This window comes from Colius striatus, chromosome Z, assembly GCF_028858725.1.
Source record: "Colius striatus isolate bColStr4 chromosome Z, bColStr4.1.hap1, whole genome shotgun sequence".
NCBI classification, from domain to species: Eukaryota; Metazoa; Chordata; class Aves; order Coliiformes; family Coliidae; genus Colius; species Colius striatus.
This window is the reverse complement of record NC_084790.1, coordinates 11,792,625-11,808,544: the sequence shown is the minus strand read 5'-3', so window position 1 is coordinate 11,808,544 and position 15,920 is coordinate 11,792,625.

Below are 15,920 nucleotides of genomic sequence, written 5' to 3'. Positions count from 1 at the left end.
TATACAAATCCTAAATATACATGCATACTTACGCTATATTTAGTATATATTTAGTATTTAGTATAGCCTAAGTATACTAAGTGTGCTTAAAAGTATACTTTAGTATACTTTAAAGCTGTACTTTAGAACACATTAAGATTTTTATTGATAATAGGATGATATGGAAATCATACAGGACAACTATTTGTTCTAGAGAGTCTCAGACCACTGCAGTTCTGCTACATAAAGATAAATATTCATCTAAATGTCACACATGAATGGCTTGAAATTATCACCATCCATCATTATTTTTATACTCTTAACAGCAATTTCATAGTATTTTCATAGCAAACATTTTCTTGTGTCATTGAAAAGAGTATTTCCATAGACTATATGGTATTTTTAAGTACAGATTATTGTTAAGTTTTAGAATGTTTTAAAAATTATTTTTCTTGTCATCTTCAGTAAGATGCTTCACTTAAAGAGCAATTTTTGTAATCTTTATTTTACTTCTTCCATTGATTGTTACCAGGATATTAATTTAAATTATAATGGACAAACAGCAGTGAATTCACTGTTTCATGGTTTCTATTCTTGTTTTCATACAAAAGAACTGAGTAAGGTAAAATTCATTGTTAAATGCAATGTTATTTTCTGTTGCGCTCAAAGCGCTAGAGAAAAGAGGTCACAGGGCCTCAGAGTATTATTTTTGCCCCTTGGCTCATGCACAGCTTTAGCTGTGGTTGATGAAAGACTGGAAATGTAGTAGGTTTTTTTTCTCTAGCAAAGAAGTTGTTAATTCTTTGAATTATACACTTGTTCAACCAGTAGTAACCCAATGGCATCATGCACAGGTCCCTGAAACTATATAGAGCAGCCACATGACACAAGTAAGGATGTTCTCACACGTTACGCAAAGTATTGCAGAACATATCTGATATAGAATATATGGACCATCATAAAAAAAGTATAAAAGGAGAGATTCAAGAGCAAAAAATGAGATTTGTATTTTTGTATAGCTATTAACGTGACTGATGTTCTCAGTACATACTTGGGAAACAAACAGTTGGTGATCATCAGTACTCCAGTCTACAGCAGAATCATAGAATCATAGAATGGTAGGGTTGGAAGGGACCTTTAGAGATCATACAGTCCAATTCCCCTGCAGAAGCAGGTTCTGCCTAGATCAGATCACATAGGAATATGTCCAGGCGAGTCTTGAAGATCTCCAAGGAAGGAGACTCCACAACCCCTCTGGGCAGCCTGTGCCACTGCTCCGTCACCCTCACAGTGAAATAGATAGATATATAGATATTTAGATATTTGAAAATGTTAATAAGGTCTCCTCTCAGTCTCCTCTTCTCGAGACTAAACAGTACCAATTCCCGCAACGTTTTCTCATATGAAAGATGTTCCACACCCCTGATCATCTTGGTGGGCCTGTGCTGGACTCTCTCCTGAAGTTCTCTGTCCCTCTTGAGCTGAGGAGCCCAGACCTGGACACAGGACTCCAGATGAGGCCTCACCAGGACAGAGAAGAGGGGGGGTAGAACCTCCCTTGACCTACTGGCCACACTCTTCTTGATGCATCCCAGGATGCCATTGGCCTTCTTGGCCATGAGGGCACATTGCTGGCTCATGTTTAGCTTATTATCAATCAAGACTCCCAGGTCTCTCTCTGCAGAGCTGCTCTTCAGCAGTTTGACCCCCAGCCCCTAGTAGAAGTACTACAAAATTTCACTCAGTTTCAATCATTCTGCACAAAGTCAGCTTAGTTCTTAAGGTGATTTGATTGGCAGAATATATTGACTTCATGAAATATAAGTTAGCAGAGTGGAGTTTCTCCTCCATATGAGTGTGTATATGTGCACATAACCATAGAGCTTCTTGATAACTTATTTTTCATAAAGGTGCACAATGAAAGGAATGCATCTGCAGATTCTAAGAAAACAAACCCATCATTTTATAACAAAATCCAAACCTGTATATTCATCTTTAAATTTTTGGTTTTCCATAAGACAATACACCTTCTTGATTAACTATGTCACAATAATTATAAACCACCTAGGTACCATACAGCTCATCTGTGCACCGTAACTGTTCAATTAGGTGCTTAGAAGTAATCACGGCAAAAAAACTCAAACAAACAAACTTTAAGCGCTCAGTTTGAAAACCTTAAATTATGAATGGAGTAAAATGTCTTTAATATATTTTTAATAATATTCAATTTTCTATGCATATTTAACAATAGAGTCCTGTCATTTAATTGAAAGCACATGTATTGAAATATGTCTGCTTCCTCTAGAGCTAGTAGAAAACCTGACCAGCTGAGAGAGTTGGAGTTGTGAAGCCTAGGGAAGAGAAGGTTCTGGGTATAGCTTCTGGCAGCCTTCTATTATCTAAAACAGCCTACAGTAAGACTGGAGAGGGACTACTTATAAGATTGTGTAGTGAAAGGACAAGGAGCAATGTCTCCAAACTGAGAAACGGGAAGATTTTCATTAGATATTAGGATAAATTCTTTCCTGCAAAGGTGGTGATGCCTTGGCACAGATTGCACAGAGAGGCTGTGGATGTCCCCTCTCTGGAAGGATTCTAGACAGATCTGGATGGTGCTTGGAGCAACCTAGTCTAGTGGAATGTGTCTTTGTCCATGGCAGGAGTGTTGGACTAAATGATCTTTAAGGACCCTTCCAACCCAAATCATTCCATGATTCAATGGCAAAACAACAGCTTTACGCACCTGAGATCTGAATTCATTTCTGAATGAATTTTCTCCATTTCTGAGATCTGAAGACATTTACCAGTACTACTTGGACACAAATCATATTAAGATAACTATATCATTAACTATACAACTGAAGATAAAGAACAAGAGAGTTACAATGACACTGTGCACCACTTGCTTCTCTAAAGGCTATAATAAAAATAGAATATACTTTTCTGTTAAAGAACATCTATGTTATATGTTCTGAAAAAAAGATTAGGAGAAAATGTTTATTAGTGTCTCATAAGAGTCTACTCTGCAAATTCAGTTGTATTATTCAAAGGAATTAATTACAATTTCAATATTAAATAATATACTATTCTTAAAAATTAAAGAAGTTAAATAAACCTTTGCATGACAACATAATGTGCTCCAAATTATTTAGAAATCCACAGGCTTTTCCCCTTTTTATTTAAACAGCAAAAGTGAGAAAGCTAAGTACAAATCACACATTTCTTCATATGCAATCTATTTCCCCAATGTTGGCAAAACTTTGAAATTTTTATGTGCAAAACATTAGATCTGCCCAAATTCACAGTATGCACATGCAATGCATGCATTAACTTCATAGAATCATAGAAACATAGAATATTAGGGGTTGGAAGGAACTTAGTGAAATAGTTTTTTGTTATGTTTAAATGGAAATTTTTGTGTTCAAGTCTTCTTGATGCATCCCAGGATGTCACTGGCCTTCTTGGCCAAGAGGGCACATTGCTGAGTTTACTAGCTTGACTTGATCTTCAAGTAATTGAAAAGTAATTAGTGATGCTTGATAATGACAAGACCCACCAGGTTTTGTTGCAAAGAAGTCAGAAGAAGCTATTTCTGTCCTTCTGATGGGCTTTGACTGTGGAATGCACTCACTGGATTAAGCAAAGGATTATGATGAAGAATTATGGCAAATAGACCAAATGAACAGATTTGCCTTGAGATAACATTATTTTGATCCAAATCTATCAGCACAGAGTGACTTTAAAGCATCCTTGTAACCTGCTTACACTAAAGAACTGTTTATCAGATGTGACCAAAGTACTTTACCGGTAATACCATTAATTAGAATATGTGTTGCATTACTGCAGCACATTTTCTACAGTAATAATTTGTAAAAAATCTATAATAGTATGTGCTAATTTGTATTAGTTTATGCCCATGCTCACATGTTCATAAAAATTTGTTTTTGAAAGCTAAATGTAGATTAACATATTTGTTCTTTATTACTGTCACATTAATTTGAAAAAGATAAATTTGAGATAAATTAATTGTGTGAAATAGAAACATTGAAAAGACTTTAAATATACCTATGTAGAGGAATAAAACATTTTTTAGTAGGGTAAAATAATATTTTTTGTAAATCAAGCACTACAATGTTAGGAATATTCCTTGTCTTCTTCCCATGTGGACTGAAATAAATAATACTAATTTTCTTTAACCTGATAGTATCTTTATATTGTAAAGTTTTAATGGTTTCAATTTTACTAAATCCTTATTGCTTAACACCATATAATAAATTAATTTCCCAGAAGTACTTTTTACCAGAAATTATTATCTCTTCAATTTTCATGTTAAGCATTACCATTAGTTTGTCGTAACTCTTTCCTTCATCTGTTATCTGCAGTAAAAATATATATTTTTTATTGTAGTAGAAATTTAATAACTATTTCAGATTTTATTGAAAATGTATCTAAATTTATTTTTTATGCTAAACATTAGATATTTAATATATATGTCAAAATTCATTTGTTTTAAACTGAAAAACTGAAACTTTGATTTTTTTTTTTGTCCTTTTAAAAAATGGTATTCAACTATAACATTTTGTTTTAATAAGCAAAATAAAGAACCCTGTGTACCAATACAGGCTGGGAATTGTCCTGCTGGAGAACAGCTCTGCAGAGAGAGACCTTGGATTCTTGACTGATAATAACTGAACATGAGCTGGCAATGTACCCTTGTGGCCAAGAAGGCCAATGACATCCTGGGATGCATCAAGAAGAGTGTGGCCAGCAAGTCGAAGAAGGTCTTCTCCCCCTCTCCTCTGCACTGGTGAGACCTCATCTGGAGTACTGTGTCCAATTCTGGGCTCCTCAGCTCAAGAGGGACAGGGAACTTCTGGAGAGAATCCAGCGCAGGGCCACCAAGATGATCAGGGGACTGGAGCATCTTTCATATGAGGACAAACTGAGGGAACTGGGGCTGTTTAGCCTAGAAAAGAGGAGACTGAGAGGGTATGTCAGGAGGCTGGGACATCCCTTTATAATATCTAGCAACAGGACAAAGGGTAATGGGATGAAGCTGGAACATAAATATTTCCATTTAAACATAAGAAAAAACTATTTCACTGTAAGGGTCAGGAAGAAGTAGTACAGGCTGCTCAGAGGGGTTGTGGATTCTCCTTCCTTGGAGGTCTTCAAGACCTGCCTGGATGCATTCCTATGTGATCTGATCTAGGTGAACCTGGTTCTGAAGGGGGTTTGGACTAGATGATCTCTAAAGTTCCCTTCCAACCCCTACCATTCTGTGATTCTTATAAGACAAATAAGAAACTTTTCAAATTTGCCTTTAAAAAAAAAATATAGTACTCATCACATGAATAAGAAAGGAAACTTTAAATCCTCTATTTCCAAGGCAGCTTCCCTATTGCATGTTGCAGAACAGTTACCTGAAATAAATAAGCAATCATTTAGTAAATGTAAAATAGATAAGCAAGCACCGCAAGCAGTTTTTCTGTTTCTCAAGGATACATCTGGTTTAACATTTCAAAATATCTCCACACAAAGAAAAATAAAACTTCCATTGATTTTGAATGCTCAAAGCTATGGTATAAAGTATGTTAACAGCAAAATTTGGATCAGAGTATCAACAGCCTCTATTGAAATGAATAATATCCTTAGTGGTAGCAAATAACAATATTTTAAGCAGAAAGCAGCTATATTTGACATTGCCTATCTACACAGACACATTCTTCTGAAATAATTCCACAGGCAATCTGGGAAATGCCAACACACTAAAGGTTAATTAAGCTGTAAGACATGACAAATCATGCTGTAGTGTAAATCTGTACACACCTCAAGAAGACAATGAGGCAGAAGGTAAAGCAAAATACCTCTGGTGCACCAGAGCTATCTGGTTATTAAAATGAATGCACTCTGAATGAGAAATAGGCTTTCAAATACCCATTTGCAGTTTTTAACTGCATAAGTAAAGGGTTGGAGGAAAGTTTGACCAAACATATCAAAAGCGTTAGAACACAATTCTGAGCCAATACATCAAGGGCCACAGGATCTTAGACAAAAGCATGACATATCATAGTACACTGGTCACATAGTACACATAGTCAACTGGTGCAAAATTTACTTCAAAATCATAACAAATGTCACTGGTTTTCCTTTCTCTTAAAACACAGAGTTTTCCTATGCCCTTGTAGCTAGGATTAACTTTAGAAGTATTCCACTGTATTAGCATTGGTCTGAGTCCTGAGAGGAGATGAAATGACTGACATATTCTTAGTTCTAATACAAGAAAAACAAAAAAAAAAAGTCTGTGTCCTTATTTTATACTGTAAATTCTACTTTCAAAATATAGCAATACTCCCAGTAAATATATTTTTCTTACATTGAAGTACTTGTGACACAATAATTTGATTACTTTTCTTAATACAGTTTTATTGCAATACTGCATCTACTGCATGTCATGCATTTTTCCACTCTAAACCTCATGTGATAATTTTAATTATATATTCAATTACAGCCATGGTCCACCACCTGAGATTTCATGCTAAGAAAAAGAACGTCAGTCAGAAAGAACAGGCTCCATCAGAAAGAAATCCTGTGGTGAAATTGTTACAAAGAAACATTACCAGATTCATTTATTCTTAATGATTCTAAATTATTTCAATTTGTTTATAACTAATTTAAAACTCCTTCTCAATTGTAAATATATTTTATATTATTATACCACAAAAAAATTAGTGTGTAGTAAATCTCTATCAATTCAAAAACAGCTGAATTGAAGGTCCCTTCCAACCCTACCATTCTATGATTCTATGATTCTATGATATGAATGTGCAGAAAGGAATTTATCATTTTTATTATGAATAATTGGGGAAAAAAAGAAACAAAACTCCCTTGTAAAGATGGATAAGTGTAGAAGACACCAGGCAGATATTGCAAACAATTCCTCTACCAAAAGAGTTTTTTTTACCCTCACAAAATCATATAAACAATTCTTTTTCCACTTGTGCACCGTGGGTATAGATACTGCTGTTTTTTCATAGCTTTTTGTTATCTATTTGGAAACTAATTAGTGAAAAAAATTGATAACTTTTCTAGCAGACACAAAAATGTCTTCTGATATCAAAAGAATCCCAATTAATATTATCATGATAATATCTGCCTTTCCATAATGACGGTCTCTAAGTATGTACTTCCTTAACCTATTAGCCATGCAAGACATTTCACCTTCTATGGATCTTCTTTGAGCTACTCAGCCTTCCCTACATATTGTATGAGAATCCCAGCTATCCAAGATAGACAACCCATGTTATCCAAAATTAAATCCCTGAGTCCTTTTGCATTGAGGTCGAATTGGTAGTTCTAATGAAAACAATATGGGTGAATATCTTATCAATGCTTACAAATCAGGTCAATGCAGAAAATCATACCCATTTTCCTCTGCCAGATGTTCCTGTCCTCAAAGCAAAGAGAGCAGCATGAGCTGCACAGATGTATTCACACAGGAGTGTACACTTTAACAGCTGATAGTTACAAGTTGTAAGACTAGACCTAACTGTGAATTGATAGAAATGAGATACTTGATTCAGATTCTCTTTCTGAATTTTTGTGTGGCAGCTGAAGGGTTTACATGATGTAGGCAAGGATAAAAACAAATTAAACATATTATTGTACATTTCATAATATTTCAGTTCTTACCAGTCACAAATTGATCAAAACCAGTAAAAAAAATCACTTTTTTTAACAAAACAAAATCATTTAACCTTATGTTTTCTGAATATTTGTATTTCTGTAAACAAACAATATTTAGTTGCCATTCAATGTCTTTATCCTTGTCAATAACAAAATATGTTTTGGTTATAAAAATTAGTTGTAAAAAATCATAAACATCCATTTTAAAGTGTCAGCTGGTATGATACAGCATAATCAAAGATGGTCAAGTAAAGGCCTGGAGATTATATACAAACACAATTTATTCAAAATAGTTACTTTCTGAATTTTCACATTTACAGGAAGACAATATTTCTAAGAATGCTTGTTCTAAGTTCATCTTCCAGTAAAATTCCTTCTCTTCTTCTCTCCTAAAATAACAATGGGATTTTGACAAACATGAAGGTGAAACGGTTTATCTTCAGAGACTGTGTCTTGTTTTACTCTTTGGTTTTATCTGAAGAATACTTATGTCATTTTTTTTTTAACAGAAATCTTGTTTGACAGGGTCGTGGCCTCTATGGTGAAGATAAATGAATTTCATTATGCAACAATAACATGAAGAAAATGTGATAATATTGCAAAGCAGATATTTTCATAGTGAATTATGGGTTTTATTCTACCAATGCATTCTGAAAGTCTGCAAAAATATATATTTTCAAATTCTCTATCTTCTTTTTAAAAATAACTGCTTGTTATATCTGTGTGTCTTTTACCACTTCTTCTCACATACTTAGCTTATTAGATTTTTTTTCAAGTGCTGCTACAAAATACTCATGACCTATTCCACCCTTTGTCACCATTCTGATGATTTCAGTATAATCTAAATAGCTTCTGACGACAGTCATAGATGCACAGACTACTACATTTTTCTTTCCACCATCTTTCATGTATAGTTTCCAGGTTTTAGTGTTTCTCTGAAGAAAGCAGACTTCTGCCTACTTCAGCACTTTACAAAATTTTGAGTAATGCGGATCACCCTTCTTCTAAATTTTCACAAGGTCTGCATCCATTCCCACAAATAACTTTGGTTTTCAAGCATCGCTGTCATGTTTTAGCAAAGAACATGGAGCACTTTATGAGATATAGATCTCATAGGTATAGACCTGTTTCCCAGTCAATACTTAACAAAATGTTTACATACAAGAAGCAGTTATGTGTTCAATAGAAGAAAGCATCATACCAGAGTATTATCTAGAGCAGTAAAAGAGGGTTCTGTTTACATACGATCTTTTTTTCTTTACAGGAAAATAAATTATTACATATCGCATAGAAAACACTTCCTCTGATTCAATTTTGTTTTAAAGATAAAAATTCATATGTAAGTTTACTATCTGATATTTGCTGACCTTGCTACATAAGGTGATACATGGTTAAAATGGCTTAATTTTCAGGGACTGGGTTCCACATTTTGAAAAGCAAAACTGCTGTGAGAAAGTGTTTGCTAATGATTTAATACACTTTTGGAGAACATCAGTTAGGAGATGTCTTAAAAAGGGGAATCTTTATTTTCAAAAGAAATATGTAAGAAGAAATATCTGTTAATCTAAAACTGAACAAATATGTATAATATTTAAGCTGTCTTCATTTCTTGAACAATCAAACTATTTTCTTCTTAGGAAATACTTCATATTCTAGTACTAAACTCTTTTTAGGAAAAATACTTTATATTTTTATAAGCTTATTGAACCAAAAGTAGGAAGCTCTAGCTTTACAAACAGACTTAAACTTTATTATACAACCAGCCTGTGTGATATGTGAACATCATTGTCATTGTCATTCATGCACTTCAGAGCAGAAATTGACACATACACAAGTGAGAAGTGGAAAGTTAGAATAGAAAGAGCAGAGACAAGGCAACCAAGGATAGCATTCACCATAACCTCTGACAGAGACACAAATCAATCCCTCTTCATACTGAAGTTTATTACATAGGATTCAATTTTGATCCAAATTGGCAGAACCTATAAGTATCTATTTCTTGTGTGTTGTTTCCAACAACTACAGAGACAGAGAGCACTTATAATCTAGTCTGAGTTGCTTTACAATGTATGTGCTTGAACTTCTGCATCGTTCTTCCAGAGAATTTCTTTACCAAAAAAAAAAGGGTATTCATAAATCTTTGAGAGACTGGGACACAGAATCAAGTGTATTGCTACCTCCATTCCTGTCTATTGCAAGCAATGCACAACATCATTTCCTGAAAATACCAGGCTTCATCTTGAAAAGTCTGTTCTTATTTCATGTACAACTTCATAAAAACTTACTGATTCTTCTAATTCTTGTTTTGCAAGACTGACAAAATGAAGTCTTGCTAGTCTTCTCCCATGTTTCTTCCATACTTTATTCATTCTAGTAGTTTATCTCTAATTATTTTGGGGTATGTCATAAGAAGTTTCAAATCTATTACTTTGCAAAATAGACAAGAAACATTTTAGTTGCAAATGTAAGGTAAATATTAGGCTTTACAGAATGTCAAAAACTGTAATGAAGATGCTACATTTCTGTAACTAGAAATTTCTTCCAAAATAACAAGAAAAGAAATCTTATTATCAAAACTGGTGTGGAGAAGAAATTGTTGGTTACAACTATCAACAAAATAAGAATTGACTACAAAATAATTGCAGAGATATTTAAAATTCTGATTATATGATGAAACAAAGAATTAAATTCAGTGTTGATAATATAAAATTAATTACATGGGCAAAAACCAAATTTCTTATACATAGTGAAGGGATCTGGATGACCTATTACTATTAACAAAATGCATCGTGGACTTTAAGTAGAAAATGCTAAGAAAATGTCACCTCAGTGCTCAGTAAGTACATTTTAAAATAGTATGAAGAATTAAAGATCAGAACAAATCTGTCATTATGCCAGTGTATAAAATTTAAGTTCTTCTTTTGAATATTTTTATCTGGTCTCTAAATCAAAATAGCAGAACCAGAAAAATTACAGAGAAAAGCAACATGGACATTCAATAGCATGGAAGTACTGAGCAGTACAGAAGACGTTTTCTCAGTTTCCAGTTCCAGCTAGAATGTATGTAACATGAAGGAATGAACTTAACTGAATATCACTCAGATTCTCTGTAAAACAGGGCAACAATAACTAAGCTGCCTTGGACAACATGTATTGTCGAGTTGCAACAGTCTAGTGGTGGTAATAGAGAGCACCACGCAGGGCAATTTATCTGCATCTTGTGCCTCTGTGTGAGCTTCACTGCTTGAAATTAATGAATGCCTCCCAACCTATGGTTTATTGCCAAATACATCTTTGCAAATTTACCTGTTTAGTTACACTATCCTCTTCTTGCTAAGTTATTTATGGAAAAAGACTGATGGCCTAGTCATTCCTTCCTCACATCATTAAGAAAGATTATTTTCCTTTTCAATGGGAGAAAAAATAATCTCCTTTGCTGTTAACACGGATTCTTTCTCTTTATGTACCTGTTTCTTTTGGAAAACAGTTTTTACAGCTTTTCCTCAGAAATTTTGTTTGTGATCAGAATAAATTGTTAATCTTTCTGTTAAATCAGGTGATAATAAATAAAAGCTTTTGAGAAAAATCTAGAGGTATAAATGGAAAATTCCATCATTTGGTACAAATCTTGCCTTTTCACGACACCTTATTTCTAGTATGAAGTTAGTTTTCTGCTTTGATTAACATTAGCTAGAGGAACAATTATATGTGGCAAGTTAAAAGGTAATAATCTAATTTAGAAACATTTTTGTTTACATATCAAACATAAATTTTAGGGATGAAATATTGATTATTTACTTGAATTGTTAAAAAATTTACTTAAGCTTTTCTCCATAATAAGCTATGGCGAAGCAGGCATTTTTTTCTTTAAAATAAATAAATAAACGAAAAATAGATACCAAAAAACCCCAAAACAAAATCAAAACATTTTTCCAGATTTCTGGGAAAAAAATGCAGGAGAGAAAGTAATGAAAATACATAAGGATTTAAAAGAAATAAACCAATCTAAATTATCATATATAATTGAAAATTAACAGTATTTTGATGAAGAGGTTCTTCCCTCCTAAGTAAACCAGAAAAGTTTGCTTTGTGAATCATTTAAGTCCTTCAGGGCTACATCAATTTTAAGAGGCTTACATGTCAGCACTCTTATTAGAACAATTTCTCTGACATCAAGTTGTATCTGTGGGAAAATTTACATTCATAAACTTGAATTTAGTCATTCAATTTAGAAAAAAAGTGTTCAAAATCAACATTATAACAAAAATTCTTATAAGTTCCTCTGGAAAAAAAACCAATTGTAATGCATAGCATATGAATGTACAATTAAGAGCAAAATCTAATCAAAACAGAAAGCTAAAATTGAAACTAACAAAATCTGAATCTGAACAAAATCTAGATTCTGTGTGGTTGGAATGGCTTCCTTGGGTGCCATGGAAATATTGTTTTAACTCTTATGTAAGGAATGGCTTACATAAAAAAAGGTTGGAACATATGTTGGTTGCAGTCCATTATATTTATCTTAAACTCATATCATTGCCATTTGGTAGGTGCAACTGCCTAATTCCTCATTTTCTAAACTCTAGAAGAGGCATTCACTCTTTTGATTCCTAGTCAAGAATAAAAATTTTTAAGGAATTTCATCAACTAAACTAGGTATTTTAAGGTTGATTTTTGATACTGAAGACTAGAGATATTTTTCCAAAGCCTTGTTCAGCTTAACTCCAGCCATCTTTATTACTAACATGTAATTCTAGATGTAAATAGACTTGGAGATACCCTGTCTTCAAACTATGCCTTACTTTGATCCAACAAGCAGGCTGCACTTTGTGGACTAAAGCTTCACCTGTAAAGTTTAATATATATAACATCAGTAAATTTAGTAAAAAATATACTATCCATGACCTTTTTTATAAGTTAGCAATAGTACTCTTGCTTCAGATACTTAATTTTACCTTAATGATTGATAGCACAATGATCTGTGGACTGCACTAGCTTGAGTGTCTCAGTATTACTGTGAGTAGTACAGACATGTTCTGAAATTACAGTGGAATTTCTTGAAGAGCTATGTAAGTGTTAAAAGTTGGTCATTTACTACTAATACATATAAATCTATTTTAGCAGCAACAGCATATTGACTATTTTCAATCACTTATACCATGCTCAGCAGCATTTCATTACACTTCTTTTCTGATAAACTTTAATTCTTTACTGCTTAAGATGAAATTGTATTGATTGAGCAATCAGCTTTGAAGAGTTTCAGTTTTCCTGACAAAAAGCAACTGCATCTATCCTGAGCTGAGTTTTTAGAATCCTCATATTAAAGAAAGACACATTAAGCTTAGCAATTAAGTGTTCTGTGCTGCATTAATAGGAAAGTTCAAATACTTTTCTAGAAGGAATGCTTTAGTATATTGTATTCTTCCATGCCATTAATGCACCAACTACACTTACATTGTCTCCCATAATTTATGTTCATATAAACTTAACACTGCATTATTTGTCCTAACACTAGTGATAGGTAGCTTCAGCCATCGACAAGGAAAGACAATCATCTTATACAGCTATGGAATATTATGCTAATCTTAGAAAAGGAAGTTTGAATAGCAGAGAAATTAATCACGTACTTAAATAAAATAGAAAATCTATAAATGATGGAGAAGTGAAGCCATATTTCTAAGGTTACAATCATAACAATATCCTTTATATTTACCTAGTGAGTACACACTGAGATTTTCTGTGAGGCTATGAAAAGCTGACAAACACTTTCTTGTATATTGATTCTAAATAATTTCTGCTGATCAAAAATTCAATGTGTTCATTAGCTGTATCCTGCATTTAGAAATGTAGAAAATATTACGAATATAAAAATAATAATTAACAAGGTTTTAAAATATAATGACTGAGGTACATGTTACAGTAACCAAAATTTACTTTGTCTCTGCCTTCTCTAGCTTCAAAGTCAATTGTTTGTCCAAAAATATCTGCAAGATAGAAATTGTGTTCTAGGGACTAATTTAAGCATAGTCACTAACTGAAAGGAGAGACAGATGACTTAACATACAACACTTCAATATATGCTGAACTTACAATGAGAAAGGATTTACAGTACTATTTTTTAAAATTTACAAAGTTTTCACTGTTACACTTGCTAGGAGCAGCTTTCTGCAGTAAAGAGACTCCATAATCTAGTAATCTAGACCATGGTATGTATGGGAATATTCCATAGTTCTCATTTTTCTTTCAGGAAAACTTTGGATATGGTAATGTTATCTCATTTATTACAAGATAAGCTTCTCATCCATTTCAGCAATAATTAACATTACAGATAATCTGTACAGGAACTTCATAATGATCCTTAGAAATATATTCAACTGATCTGAGCAACAGTTTTTTAATATGTTTATCAAACATATTAAAATACATCTCTTTTCCAGATTAAGTACAGGTGGCCTATGCAGTCAAGTTAGATATGGTAAAATTTTGTCTTAGTCTAAACAGGTGACACATCATGATATCAAGACCCCATATCCCTACATACTAATAAAAAACCACAGGGTTCAGCTAGTTGTTTAGACCATTATGATACGGTTACCCTTACCACAGATAGAGGGATAGATAAAAAGAGAGAATAACTTTATTAAAAGACATATATATAATATTTACAATTGTCATCAACATTGATATTATTAAGTTTTAAAAATACTTTCAGATAAACTTGTGGATGAAAGTACAGTGAGTTTTACTGACCTATTATTTGTTTTTATCTTCCCTCAGAATTAAACAGGAAAATATTTAGACTTAAAACTACGGAGAACCTCATATGATACCCATACTCAAAACAATAAATGAAACAGAATTTCAAGTGTGTAAATGCTACTTCTGTAGTTAAGATCTCTATGATAGGCAAGATAAACAAAAGAGATACAAATGAACAGGAAAACTGAGGTGAATTTGTAAAGGGAAACCATGCTTAACAAGCTGAGAGAATCACTGAAGAGTAATGAAAGATGATAGTGACAAGTTTACTTAAATGACAGGAAGGGTCTGGATATACATTCCCCTAAAGACTGTTACACGTGGTTTACAAGTGCTGTATGGCTTGTGGTTAAAAAATAAATAATGAAAATTATATTAAAATCAGCATAATTCTGTTAGTCAGTGAAAAGTACAATCAAATGAGGTATACTAGAAGAGAAGAAATTGAAGTTTACATTTTTTTCACAAGGCTTGACTTTGCAAAATCAGGTAACAGGCTTCTTCTAAAACTTGAGTCCCCAGATGACTCCAAATTATGTCTGAGAAGTAACCCAGGTTAAAATCCCTAGCAAAAACTAAGGAGTGGTTCTGCCTAGTTTACTTATACAGTTGATCCCATTTTTTCTATTTTGCATCAATTTTATACCTGCATTAGTAAGGAGAAGAATGAGATCCATTCTGGGAACTACTTAGAGCTGTATGACAGTTAGGCAAACAGGTATATTTAAACAGTGTTTTTAACCTTTCCTTCACGGACCATTGATCTTTCCTTGTCCATAACTCAGAATTTGGATCATGGGTACATAAAGCATAAATAAATTTATGAAGCTCAACACCTCATTTGAAACCAGAGTTATTTCTGCTTAGTAGAGTAAAAATGCCTTCTGATAGGATGAGGAGCTGAAAGGAATATAGAAGCCCTTCAGAAAAGAGAGGGAAACATTACCTTCAGTAGGGAAGTAGTCCTATTTCACCAGTCTCTGTCCTGAATTGATTTCCAATGTGTGTGTGATTTAATCTTTACAATTATATATACCACCTATTTCTTAAATTCTAATATCACATGGCACTGTTTCTTAAGAGTTCCTATTTTATCATAGTTGTCCTGGTCAAGTAACTTAATCCTGAAGTTTTGATGAAGTGACCACTAAATCTTGATCAAAATATCACACAATGTTACTATGTAGTATTAAAATATTTTGGAGATAAATTCTTCCTATTTTGTTTCTGCTGATCCAGTTTATGAAGTTCTTGAGGCATTTTCTCAGTTTAGAAACTATATAAATGTAAATCAGTTTAATCATTTCTGCTACAATATGAACATTTCACAATGCTTATAATATGTGTTTCAGAATTATTCAGATATTATTTCCAACTTTCTTCAGCAAAGACTTTGCTAGTTTAACCTCAGGGTCAAATATACAGCAAGTACCTGATAACTTTCTCCATATCAGTTGCAACATATTTTGCATTCATATTCAAGTCAGAAAATGTTT